The sequence below is a fragment of the Poecilia latipinna genome, unplaced genomic scaffold (genome assembly GCF_001443285.1).
Source record: "Poecilia latipinna isolate Pla-1442-1.1 unplaced genomic scaffold, P_latipinna-1.0 Scaffold42, whole genome shotgun sequence".
NCBI classification, from domain to species: Eukaryota; Metazoa; Chordata; class Actinopteri; order Cyprinodontiformes; family Poeciliidae; genus Poecilia; species Poecilia latipinna.
Genome location: NW_015112658.1, coordinates 555,574 through 569,393, shown reverse-complemented (window position 1 = coordinate 569,393; position 13,820 = coordinate 555,574).

The following is a 13,820-nucleotide window of genomic DNA, read 5'->3' as shown; positions in this document are numbered from 1 at the left end:
TGTGTTCTCTCAAAAAGAGGCAGCGATAGGGAGCAATAGGAGAGGAGTGGGGGGGAGGCAAAAAAAACTCAGCTCACTTTGAAAGCTGTTTGAAGTTCGCTGCCAGAGTTCAAATAGCAGTAAAACATGTGCATGACATTGAGTGGCTGATTTGTATAAAAAAGAAGAAAGGCGGAGGGATGAAGGGATGAAAGGAGGTCAGGGAGGGGAGACTGAGGGAACTTCTGGGAGCTAGGAAGGCCAAAAGCCTTTGGATCTTGTGTCACTACACATGTAGAAGGGAGGGCGGTTTTATATTCAACCTTTGAACTTGCTCACATTTTTGCATCGTTACAACCCCAAACTTCTATCTCCTTTGCTGGGTTTTTAAGTCACAGATCAACACAAAATGGAGTGAAATTGTGCAGTCATTATGAAAGAATGGCATCAGGAGATCTTTTGTCATTAGAAGACAGGTTTGCTGATTGCCATAGAACCAAAAGGAAGAAGTCACAGAAGACGGAAGTCGGACGTTTTGGCCATCATGCAAGCTGCAACCTTTGGCAGAAAAATAACCCTGTAATTCAACATTGTATTCTCACTGTGAAACACGGTGGTGGCAGCCTCATGATATGGGATGTATTTCGGGCTTTGTGGGAAAATCGATGGTGCTAAATGCAGAGCAGACCTGTTAGTGGCCGCAGAAGACGCGAGACTAAAGCAAAGGTCAAAGACCTGCCAAAAATACTAGAAGAGAAGTGGAGGCTTAGATCAAGATGGCCCAGTCAAAGTCTAGACCCAAATTCATTCGAGAATTGATGCGGAATTTGAAATGTGGTGTTCATATGATCTCTCCATCAGTCATAATTTACTTACTTTTTCAAAGAAGAATGTGCTAAAATGTATTTTCTAGATGTACAAAATGTGCGAAGCATTTCCAGTAAACTGCACGGCAGCTGTATTTGCAACCAAAGATGATTCACAAGATCTTATCTCACAGTGGGAGGAATGTATCCGTATGCAACACCTTCCTTATAAAGTACATTGCAGTTAGTGGTTGACTGGATGTATCTGTAAGGTGTTGAACTCTATTCCTCTAAGAAAAAAAATCACTTTGTCCTCACATTCCTCAATCTGCAAGGACGAAAGAACATTTTACTAATTCTGAAGATCAGAATCTGCCACTAGATGCTTCAGGAGTAAAACAAAGAGGCTCGAGTTCATGGCAGCTCTCTCTGCAGAGGTCAAAGTGTTTGTCTGAGAGTGAAAGTGAATGTTATTAGCGACTCCGCATGTCATGGCAACAGATCCAAAGGTCATGGACCACCCAGCTGTGCGTTCACACGTTTCATCATCTATATGCCACACTGATCAGAACTAACTGTTCACAAAAGAGCCAAACGTTTGGTTGGCTGTTAAAACACAACTTTGTGGCGTCTGACTGTACTTGGCTCAAACTGCAAGCCGTAGCCTTTTGGATTCTGAATCCTATAGTTGTAAAGACCAGGCATCCTTTCCCATGTGTGGAGAAGGCCTCCAGCAGAGCTGCCGCTGCTCTTCAACGTTCTCATAGTCCTCCGTTTGGCCAGAGTTGTAAAGCCAGGCCCTGGGAGTCACTCGCCTCCGCTCTGATCCACTCGGCTCAGCTCTGCAGTGGACGCGGTCGCCACTCCAGCTCCTTTATCCCAGTTACCTCACAACCAGGGCAGGCAAAGCCAGACTGACGGTCCCCCGCTGCCTTCTGAGCCCCTGTTTCATTTCCCTCCACAGCCGCCCACCGACCCTCTCAGCTTTTCAATCTTCGAAGCAATTAGAAGGAGATCCTTTTCCTTTGTTGTCTATCCGTGGAAAGAGAGAAAACGAAAGAATGAGGAAAAGAGAAAAAGGAGGGCCAAGCTGTTGTTGGTGGTGGAGCTCAGGCCTAGCCAGGAGCCACTTGTGAAGCTCTGGGTATTAGGACTCACATGGTTTGTTTGGAAAGGCTTCTCCAGGGGCCAAACTAGGATTACGTTGCAGATTGCGAGTTCCCATGGAAGAGGCCTGGACCAGTGAGGGGTTCAGTGGGTGGGTTTCAGGTTGGGGGCCATAGAGAACGTCTTTATGAGTTTGGGGTCTGTCTGAAAGGAGAGGGCCAACTCCCAGCATGTTAGCGCTCCATATTAGATGGACACAGAGAGGCTATTGAAGGTCCCCAGACATCCCCTTTATTTCTCTCCTTTTCTCTGCTCCTGTCTCTCTCTCTACTCTTGAAGCCTAATCTGTTTGTGAGGGAAGAAAGGAGTAAAAAGATTATCCTGGGAGCCGAAATAATTCAAGTGATCGGAATATAGTCTGTGAGTTGGACTATCGGCGGCCTTGGTTTGGTTTTCATCACACTGAAGGGCAACAACAACAACATGCTTTCAGCAACAGGGAAACTTACTCTTCATCTTTTTAATTTACCAAAATCATCTTTAAATGATCATTTTTGCATGTTAACTGCCTATAGATCTACTGGGACAATAGTAGAGTAGGTATTTTAATTTAAAAAAATGGCACAAACAAATCAAATGTAGATATATACAGATGCAGATCAGAGTTTGTTCTGCTTACACTCCGTTTACTACCAAAAACTCAGTTTAGAACGTTTGGACAATAAGGATCGCTCCAAATGCAAGGCAAACATAAGAAGCATTTATGGTCAGTAGTCAAGATCCAAATATTTTTAACATCAGAAAAACATATTCAACCAAAATTATTTAGCATAGGTGGGGATAATAAAAACACAGACTGCCAGAAAACAACTAATGTTAAGGAAAAATGCAACAACAGCACTACATATGCTTGCAAAGTATATTTACCTGTGTGTGTGTGTGTGTGTGTGTGTGTGTGTGTGTGTCTAGAAACTATGAGAAGATTCATTTAATTGGCCACTGGTCTGCATCCACAATCCTACCAAACACACTGATCAGCAATTTGTCACACCTTGTTTTCTTCTTCTGCTCTCTCCCATCCCTGGACCAGACCTCCAACCCCCGGTACCTCAGCCGAGTCTCTGCCGTCATCAGTGACGGCGCTCACCCAGGTCACAGGCTGCTCACCCTGCTGTGCTTTGGGAAGCTTTGTAGATCCATTAAACCTCAGGCTAACAGACTCAGGCACAGCTTATTTCCCACAGAAAGACGAGCCTTGAGTTGACGTAATGACATGTTTTGGAATATGGTAATACATTCTTAATCAGTGGCACTGTTGTTTTTAGCTTCTCAGACTGTAAATTTAAGCTGATTGTTCTGCTAATTTTTATTTAGTCATCATTTTACCGTTGTATCATCAACATTTTTCTTTTTAATCTCGTTATTTGCAGTTGTGTGTACTGACTGTTTTCAAGTATTTTGCGTACTTTCTATGCACAGTAACAATTAAGGACATTTATCAACATTTAACTACATTTATCAAAGACATTTCTTCATTAGGTTGCATTATTTCTGAGCTCAACAGGAACATTACAGTAACAACACTAGGTGGCGCTGACAAAACCTCTAACATTTACTCTTGTTGAAGTGTAGCCAAATCATCACCTGGTGGCACTTTTAACGTCACTTTTTAGACGCCATGTGCTGCTGCTTCAATGAAATCTATTTATTTGTCCAGACATTTTGGATCATCATCCTGTTAGTCTCCATGGCGACTCATTTTCACATTACTGGTAGAGTCCATCAGCTCTCTACCATGCAAGGGCCTTTCAACAAATGCCCACAGCACCACAGATCCTCCACTGTGCTTAGCAAAGGACATGAGGTAGTTTTCCACATTTTTCATATTTTATTTCACTCTGAACTCAACTGGAGTGTTTGTTGCTGAACTCTTTGTTTACATACAAAAAGTTTGAGTGAAAATCTCAGTAGCACTTAGCAAACTCCAACCATTTTGTTTCAAGATGATAGAAGAGAACAGATTTTTTTTTGTTGTGTAGCCAAGTTGTGTTTTTTTTCTTTTCTGTTTTTTTGTGGCTGGACTTTATTTAGACCAAAGAAATTGGATAAATGTTGCTTGCTGAACTCCTGTTTTCAATGTTTAAATTACTGCTTTAATTGAAGGACAAGTTTAGGTAAGTATGAATTTCAACACATTTCTTACTTAAAAGGCATTCCCATTCTTGTCTTTCCCAATCAGGCAACTCTGTGCTGCAATGTATTTGGAGCAAGAGGTCATGGTCGACAAATAATACCATCAAAACATTAAAATAAAACTTCAGATACATGTAATGTAGCAGGGAGTTTTTGTGATGCCATGAGTTGTTGCACTAGTGATTCTGCAGAACAAAAGACAAAAATATTCTTCGCATATCGATTAACTAAGAACAAATGATACCAAGTATTAGGAAGTGCTGACAAATAAATAGGATGATACAAAATTCAGTAGCTCATTAACATCACATGAAAAGAACCTTGAACTATTTTAAAGCGCTGAGCAGCTTGAAGCTCTGGCCTTTGAATCAGCGTCATCGCTTCCCAGATGTCTCACACCCCTGACCCAGTTCTTCATCCTGTCCTTCAGCCTCTCCTGACACCTTTTAGCCGTCTCCCAACTCATCATTCACCATCTGCAAACCAAGCAACGCTGTTCCCTAGCAATGCATAAATACATAAATCTTGCGCCACGGCCAGTGTGTGTACGGGTGAAAGGGAGGGCATTCGACAACATGCCGTTAATGGACCAACCGCCCCAAAAGTTGTTCCCTCTTTCATGTGTCTCCGCATCACAGATGCTTGGTGTTAACATACGACCATCCAGACTCTTTAACCCGTGTGCTCACACTCGCGCTTCATCCCTCTCAGAATCTGTCACCCTTGCTGGGGGGAGGCTTGGGGACAAAAAAACAAAAAAATCTGGGAGTCCAAGTCAGAGGTTGCGGTGCCAGACGGGCTCTTTGAACTGGCCGGCTGCCACTGAGCTGATGTGAGATACGACCAGAGGGCAGAGGTCAAAAAGCCTGGAAAAAGGAGTCAACTGACCTTGTCTCATTTGCTGTCTGTCTTGACCAAACTCGTATTTCATTAAATGTTTTTTTTTTTTTTGTTTTTTTGTGATTTCAGCAATAACAAGTGAAAACACCACAAATGTAAATGAAACAAACTTTATGATATGATCTCATAATTAGGCAAAAATTTTATTTACTCCAACTCAGATTAGGATTTAAAAAGTTACAGATAGATTAGCCAACAGCTGGCTAACCATTAGGAAAGGCAAAGCAGACTTCTTTGTATAAAACATAATTCAACACACTTTCAAACAGATAAGACACATGAAATACATCAGTTACATTGAGATACACCTGAAAAAGAATCTCTAAAATGCCTATCTAAGCAAACTGTGAAAATGTTATTTGTTTGGCAAAAATACAGTGCGTATACTGTAAGCTGAATATTTTTAATGAAACTTGCAGAAGCATTTAAAGTCAACTGCAGGAGACCTGCAGAAATGTGAGAAATAATAAAGGAATAAGGGAAAATGAAAATATATTTTTTTTAAAAACTGTAGAAGAGGAGTGAAAATTTTCAGTCAATTCAAAAATCATCCCAAAGAGTATTAGAAAATCATGCAGAACATGTTTTACAGATCTAAACGGTAAAGTCACAACAGGAATGAGGGTTGGAAAAAGAGTTGGAATTAGGGCTGGTAGGAGGGTTGGAGTTAAGTTTATATTGTGAGCCTTCAGAGCTAGAGAGCCATTTGTTTTCTGAAGACTGAGGATAATGCAAGCAAAAACTTTAAGAGGGATTTTATAAAATCCTTAAAAGATATGGGAAAAAAACTGAATTAAACAGAAGTTGTTGGAGGATACGACTACATTTTACATTTTTAATGCCGTTTTTAGCGGAAAGCATGTGGAAGTAGTGAAAGAGCGCAAAGTTTTTAGTAGAATTTTTCCAAAATTAAAGGATGTTCCATTCATATCAGTGGGGTACAAGATGACCACAAAGAGCAGAATATTTCCTAAGCTGTAGAAGATGCCAATACCAAAACACACAGTTGTAATGTCCTGAATGAGCAGGTAAAAGTTGAATGGTTGAAATTGCACAACGTATGCAGAAGTTGTAAAGTGGAATGTTTGCAGCATTCACACTAATAAAAAGTTTGTCCAGAAGAGATTTTGCTGGCCTGGACTCATGTTTTCTTGTTTTTTTTGGTGTTTTTTTTTTTTTTTTTGCATTGCGTATTCCAAAAATATATATCAGTAAAACCTGCTGTCAAGTCGTGCGTTCAATCCGAATTGTTCTATGTCAAATCCTGATCCAACCTGTTGAGAATCCCACAGGCGAGTCATTTTCAGTCCATTTCCTACCGACAGTTGAGCTCAAAGTCATTCATCTCCATGGCAAGTTTAGAAAGTAAATGTAAAAGTAAATGTTTTTCATTCCACCAAAAAGTTTCTATTTGATAAGAAATGATAAGAAATTAAATCAAATGTAAAACTGTCGCCATGTTTCCATTATTACTTTTGCAGATTCATCTGTTGCAATGAGCTCATGGTCATTAAGGTTGGCCGACCTCCATCCCATCACCCCAATATTTTCCTCTGGTTCAGGTCAGGAGTCTTGTGGAGAATTTACATTTCTTCCAGTCAGAATAATTATGCTGGTAGAATGAAAAAAAAAAAAAAACTTTAAACCCAAATGTGCCAGAATAGTTTTTATCATACCTGCATATGGGCCCCATTTGTAAATGTTTCTTAGGTCTTTGCTATGTTTCATGAAAAGGTGAAGTCAATCCACCACAAAATGCATCATTATGCCAACATAAAAAAACAACAACCTGTGATCAAATTCTTTAATAGAAAAACAGATTAGTAAGTGATAATTATGGGCCAGAAAAGTGAAGCACAAACATGATGACTGCGTGCTGACAGACACTTTTTAACATGAAAGATTGTGTCTGTATCAGCGTAGATTGAAGTGATAAATGAGACAACTGGAAGAAAAGATGAAAGAAATGTCAGATCATAACTGTGACACTCGACGATAACGTCTCAGCAGAAATCCTTTTTGTGGTTTCCAAAACATCTGAATCCAACACGAGTTTTTGCCGTAACAACCACAAATCGCCGTCTTCCTTCCTGAGATGCACAAGAGCAAGAGGAAGCGAGATGAAGGGCAAAATGGAAGGAAAAAACAACAAAGCCAAAGAAAGCATTTTTATCCTGCTGAGTTAAATTGGGTGTGACTGTGAACGAAGCCCTGAGAAGGATGAGAAAACACACCCACGCCGGTGCACGCCCGCACACAACCCGCACGCCCCCGTGCAACAAAAACAAATTAACATCTAAAATGCTCCGACTCGTTTCAACCGTTCACTTCAAACCGTCATCAGGCCTCTAATGGGGGCCAAGTTCAAAGCTCCACTAGACTCCCGCTGCTTTGCTGAGATGGAGGAACAACACTTTGGTCTCCCTCTCCCTGCCCGTGTTTGTTTATCATTTGCTTTGCTCTCTTTCAACATTTCCTCTCCTGCTCCAGCCTCTTTTCTTTGCTTCGCTGCTTCCCTCCTTTTATTTTCACCCCCGTTTTATTTTTGGAGCAAACCCCTCACAGTCAGAGCCTCCTTGTTCTTTATTTCCCCTCTCATTGCTTTTTCAATATTTAATGTAGCGGGTACAGTGCCTTGCAAAAAAAATAAAATATGAACGCGTCTTCGGCTTGTCTGCGTTTTGCCACGTTACAAGCACAAGTTTCAATATGTTTCATTGGGATTGTGTGCGATAGGTAGGGTAACGCAAAGTAGCGGATGATTGCATAATGGAAAGAAAAGGGAAGTTAATTTCACCCGTTGTTTGAAAAATGGTTGAAGTTTGCTCGGATTTAATGTGGTCTAGACTTTGACTGGGCCACGTCAAAATCCAGATTTGGACTTGTTAGACTGCATAACTTGGTAACACTTTATTTGAAGTGGTGTGCATAAGACTGACATGGCATAACACCTGTTATGAACACAAAGGAGTCTTCATGAATGTTTATGACTGTTGTCATTAAATGTCATTTGGTAAATAATGAGACTTAATGTAAAGTTTCACTAAAAGTTACATTAAACGTCCATGAAAAAGGTAAACTTTGCATTATTCTGCAAATAATGACACAGTTACTGCAAAGTTCCATTAAAACTTGGATTGAAAGTCCATTGAAAGTGTCAAGTTTGCATTAAAAGTGTCGTTATTTACCAAATGACACTTCACGACAACAGTCATAAACATTCATGTTCATAAAAGGTGTTATGTCATGTTTATGACAGTCTTATGCACATGCCTTCAAATAAAGACTTACTCAACTTTAATCTAAACCATTTCTTTGAAGTTCAGGCTGTACGTTTTTCATCTTTGTTGCTGCGAGGTGAATCTCAACAAAGTCTTTTTCATCCTCCAACAGGTTTCCTTTCAGGGTTGTCGTGTTTTTAGCTGCATCCGTTTTCCAATAAGCTCTGATCAGCTTCCATTTCCCCTCTAAAGAAATAGAAGCTGATCAGTAGCATGTTTTTGATATCAAAAGCACGGTACATGGGGTGGCACGGATTCTTGACGAATGAAAAAATAAGTTGAACACAAAACCAAGTTTTTTTTTAAATTGGCACAATCTGCAAATGTGTGAGCTTTGTGCATTTGGGATGTACTTTATTATCTGCCTTCATATTTCTCTCTCATATCTAAATATGGCCTTCGTTATAAATTTCATTCCATTTAAACATTAAGCAGAATCGTAAACACAAACTACAATGCCGGCTATTCCAGAGAGGCCAAGTTGCACAGACGGAAAGCTACAGGTCTCAGTCAGTGGCTCAGCATGGCTTGAATTCATCTGTCAGGATTACAAACTTCCCTGTTCTCTACTTTCTTCTCCTTCAAAGACAGCGGACCCACACATCTTGAAGCTCCGGCAATCTGCTCATTAAGAGGTCCATGTAGCTTTCCCCTGACGTAAAAGCACTATTTTAATTTGAAATCATCCTTTCGTGTTCTGCTGCTGTGCTCAGCGCAATTTTTCCTTCCCAGATTTTCTGATACTCTACTGAAACACGCCAACAGCCTGCTTTCTGAGAAGTGTGAAGACGAGAAAAAAGGTTTTTTATCAGACTTCTGGAGTGAGAAGGATGTAGTTTTTCTTTTTTTTTTTTGCCCAGGCTTCAGGTTTTGTTTATATATGCTGACAAAGAAAGTGAGAATATATAGAAACCCACGTCAACGACAAATCACATAAGAAGATAAGAGCGGTGAGAAAAGCTCTTTGGAGCCGGATAAGACCGCGTTTGAAGATTAAAGTTGTGTTGCCTTCGCAGGACGGCCTATTTCCATGAAAGGCACTTAAACTGGTCCAGAAATTGGTTTGTCTATATGCAGCTTCAGCGGGAGTCACTTTTAATATTCCCGTCACAAACTTAAAGGCTTCTGAAACTGTTAGAAAACACACTTTTCCCGCATGAGGAATTGAAATATATGTGTATATATTTATATAAGCAGTATGCATCCTCTGCAGGTTGAGACGAGGCCGGCTCCGTCACTCCATCACAACACCAAAAAGAAGGAGAAATGCGTCAGATCCTTCAGGCAAACGAACATGGCTTCACATCTGGATTCCTTCACAGGAAGACGTTTTTGAAATCTAATACATAAACATTATTCCCCATCGCTGCAGTTTTTCTTCCTTCACCAAAGGAAAAGCGTGTATTTCTTCTGAGCCACTTTGGGGAGTCTTTTCCCCAACACCCTGCTCCATCAGTAGGTTCAGTCAGAGGGCTGACTGGGATTTGGCTCCTGCCATGTTTCATCAAACGCGCTTGTCTTCAGCCATCGCTGCTGATTGTCTGCCAAACATCTCCTTATAAATGATGTATAATTGTTCACTACCACTTTCAGATTTACGACTATTATTTTCACTGATTTGTTCTTTCGTGGTGTTGAAACTTGTGTATTTTACGCACATATTTTTGTCAAAAATATCTAAAATAAAAGAGTTCTGAAGGACAAACTTTGCAATGTTTATGCAAACACCTATAGCTTCCAGTCTTTTTGTTTTATTTCTTATAGAAAGTACTCATGGCTCACTGCTTGTGGGTTCGAGTCTGGCTCATGAATTATTAAATTTAAAATAAAAAAGGTTATTTTGACTAAAGTGTCGGAAAGCTCGGACACCGCTGCCACTGCAGGTAACGACCAAAAGAGTAACAGAAGTCTTTTCTGGGAACAATTGGAACCATAGTTTTCTAATAAATAACGGCTCTTCAAAGTAAGACTTCTTGTAAAACCAGCTTTAATCAGCTTCCATCATCGGGAACTAAAAGCACCACATGCAAGTACTGATGTTCTTTCAGTTCATCCTTAGGCTCGTAAAAACGAGTGAACTTGTGCATTTATTTGCATGTGTGTTGTGTGCATTCAGGATCATTGACTCCAGCCTAATCCCTTCCTGATGGCTTTTTCTTTAGACACAGATGGAGACTGGAGGCTCTTGACCTCTGACCTGCATCACTAAATCACATCAGTCGTTGGCTGCGACGGCCGCAGGGCCCCACGACTCCAGCAGGCAGATGGGCTGCTGCCGACATGCATACACTTATCCGACACTCACACAACCAGACAGAGACATAAACACCGCTGAACAATGTTCTTTTATGTGCCTGATTGTCCTCTGTGATTTTAGCTCTTTTACTCAGTCCACATCAGTCACAGTCTGCAGCTCTGCTGTTTTAACTCTTTTCTTTAAGGGTTTTGGGGTCCTGTTTTTTGTTTTTTTTTTTTTTTTTTGTCTCTGCTGAATATAGCAAAGGCAATGGATGAGGGGAAACTGAAAAGTCCTAAGGAGGTAATTGCTGATTGAGAGGAAGAGCTCAAAATGACGAAGAGTGCAGAAATACGTTTCTCTCCCTAAACATTCCAAGTTTTACATGAAAGATCGAATCAATATAGATTCTGCAGAAAATATCTATTTTCATGAATTTTATGAACATAAAGTACATAGAGGGTTGGCCTGTAAAAGCACATGCTGCATGGAAAAGCTGTATTAATGTTTTCCTGTTTAAATGGCTTAAAACCAAAACCTCATGTCATGACCGATCATTTCTTCTTCATTCTTCTAAACCTTTTCTTTGTACAGTTGAGCACTTGAACAATAACAGACTTGCTTTAAATCAACCATGAGAACAAATCTGTTGAAAATGTTAAATGAGCAAATTATAAACGTTTGTTATTTATTTTCACACAAAACTCTCAGTCATAAATCAGTCAAACTGCTGGTGAAACAAACTTCTATTTTCTTTTATGTGTGTAATTATGGACTGAATATGATTTTTTTATGTTAATTTGATCACATTTGCATCACACTAGGATTTTCTGGCAATCTCTCCGTTTTAGTTGCATTGTGATGTCGTCGTATTGTGAATTGCGTCGTGAATGTCTGATAGTAGGTATTATGATTTTCTCCCTTTGTAAATAACTTATTTTGTAGTCTATGTAGAACGCCCAAACCCACAGGTCACCGTGATGGAATACTGTCCTATAAACTAAATCATGTTTATCTATAAGAGAACAATTAAGATGTTTGATTTGCAGTTATATTCATTAGATCCTTGTTGGGAACATCTCAGGGCTATGTTATCTGAGGTGGGAAGGTGAATAATATATGTTTCCAATTACCTTGGCCATTGCCGCCTTCTTTTTATTTTTTCCACTCCAAAAAAAAAAAAAAAAAAAAAATTCTCATTTCTAGCAGTTTGGGCTTTCTCTCATTGACTTGGATTGTTTCAATCAGGTCAGTGAATGAATGGAAGAAGTTGTGAACAATTTAGAATTGTAGTCTGCCTGTAGTTTCAGCATTGTAAGTGGAGGAAATAAACTAAGCTGTTCAGTCTGTGTTTGCCACAGTTCAAAATATTGAATTAATATTAACAGCTGCCTCGTTCGGATCAGCTCATCGCTGATACAAGGAGGATGAGGGTGGTTGTTTACAGCACAGGCTTCTTAGCGTTGAAGTGGTACATTACACACATAGTGGGCAAACGGCAGCAATTGTGTAAAATGTAAAACTTCAACAGATTCCACGCCTCCAGGAAGCAATCGTTTCTCAACAGCCGAGAGCCCAGACCCACCGTACGAAGAAAAACAGCGAAGGACAAAGGACTGGTTATTACCAGGCTAATTTCCAATAATCCTAGTGGAAATTTTCTCCATGATCCGATAGCTCTTAAGCCTTGACGCAGAATGCTCTTCTTTTCTGCTCTGTGTTACCACCTACAACACATTACAGCCAGTTTAACCCGAATAAGTCGAGATGACTTTTCCCTCTCCATAGTCCCTGAAAACATGCTTTGTTTTCATGTCACATGACAGAAGGGTGCAGCTATGCAAAGCTGAATTGGACTTAATTTGGGAGCTTTCCAACCTGCTGTCTCAGAAATGCTGTCAAAGGTGCCACCTGGTGCTTATCAAATGTATAGTGGTCATAAATAAATGCCAACAGTCGTTTAATAGGCGTCAACTGGCAATTAATAAGTATAATCCCACCAGATGTTTATGAAACACCTGGTGGCGCCAAACAAAGGCCAGGTGACGTTTATTAATAACTCCACCTTCTGATACTTGACAGCCAGTGGTTTTGAATAGTCCTTTACCCAATCAGTAGCGAGTTGAGCTGAAATATTTCAATCCAAGCACTGAGTCTCACTATTATTTCAGCAAATCTTTACCTGGCACATTTTTGAAGTAAAACTCATTTTGTGTCCATTAAGATAACACGATCTTCAATTATTGGGGTTTATTTGATGAGTCATGGTCATTTTGCCATATTTATTTGATAAACTATTTGTTAAGCAGCAGCACATTTTAACACTTGATATTTAACAACCCAAAATTAAGGTTTTTTGGGGGTTTTTTCCAGGCAGTAAAGAACAGGCTGTTTATGTGCAGTTATCAAATGATATCTTGCGACCTCAAACACGAGCCGCGAGCCAAACTTTTTTCCACTCGGCTTAGAACAACTTGTTCACACGAGAAGCAGCTGAGCAGAGCAGAAACGTGGGCTCGGTTTCCTCGCACCGACGTGCTGCCTGCCCACACTGCTCGGCTTTGGAGGTCCGCACTTTGTTGTCCTCTCAGCAGGCACCTGCATTCTTTGCATAGCTGTCTCAAAAGTTTCAAGAGCGGCTCACTATCTCTCTCTGTCTGCCGGTCTCCGTCTCTCTGCGGGTCTCCCTCTGCGCTCGGACCGCCGTTGCCTCGTTGCCAAGAGATGAAAAGGGCCGAGAACTGGGAAGATGGAGAGAGAAGAAGGGGCTGCCTTACAAGAGGAGGTGGGGAGGGTGGGGGGGGGATGGATATCGACACTTCTGGGGGCAATTTCTTTCAAGAATTTATTTCAGAAAATTATATTTCTCTTTCGGTGTCACAAACGCCTCATGACTGAACAACCCGACTGATTCCCAAAATGCTGCATGCAGTAATACGCCACATAATAACCAGAACCTTTGCTGTATTTGTGTGTTTTCTCTCCCAAGCTGCAGAATGCGGCGCATGATGAGGAACATATTCTGTCTCTCTGGAGGAGAATGGATGTCATAGGCTGTCATTTCGAGAACAAATCCATAACAAAACGCTACACCATGTTCCAGGTTTACAAAACACAGACACACACACGGATATATATGAAATCGTAGCATTCCCCACTTCTGTGTTTCTCTGTTTGCAGCCATTGGTTCTTGTTTATCTTTCTCCAATATCCCAAACACAGGAAAGCTCCACACATTGCTCTGATTTTATGTACAAAACGACCCGCATGACCCCAAGTGCTCTCTCCGTCTGTTTTCCAAACCTGAACCTTATATTG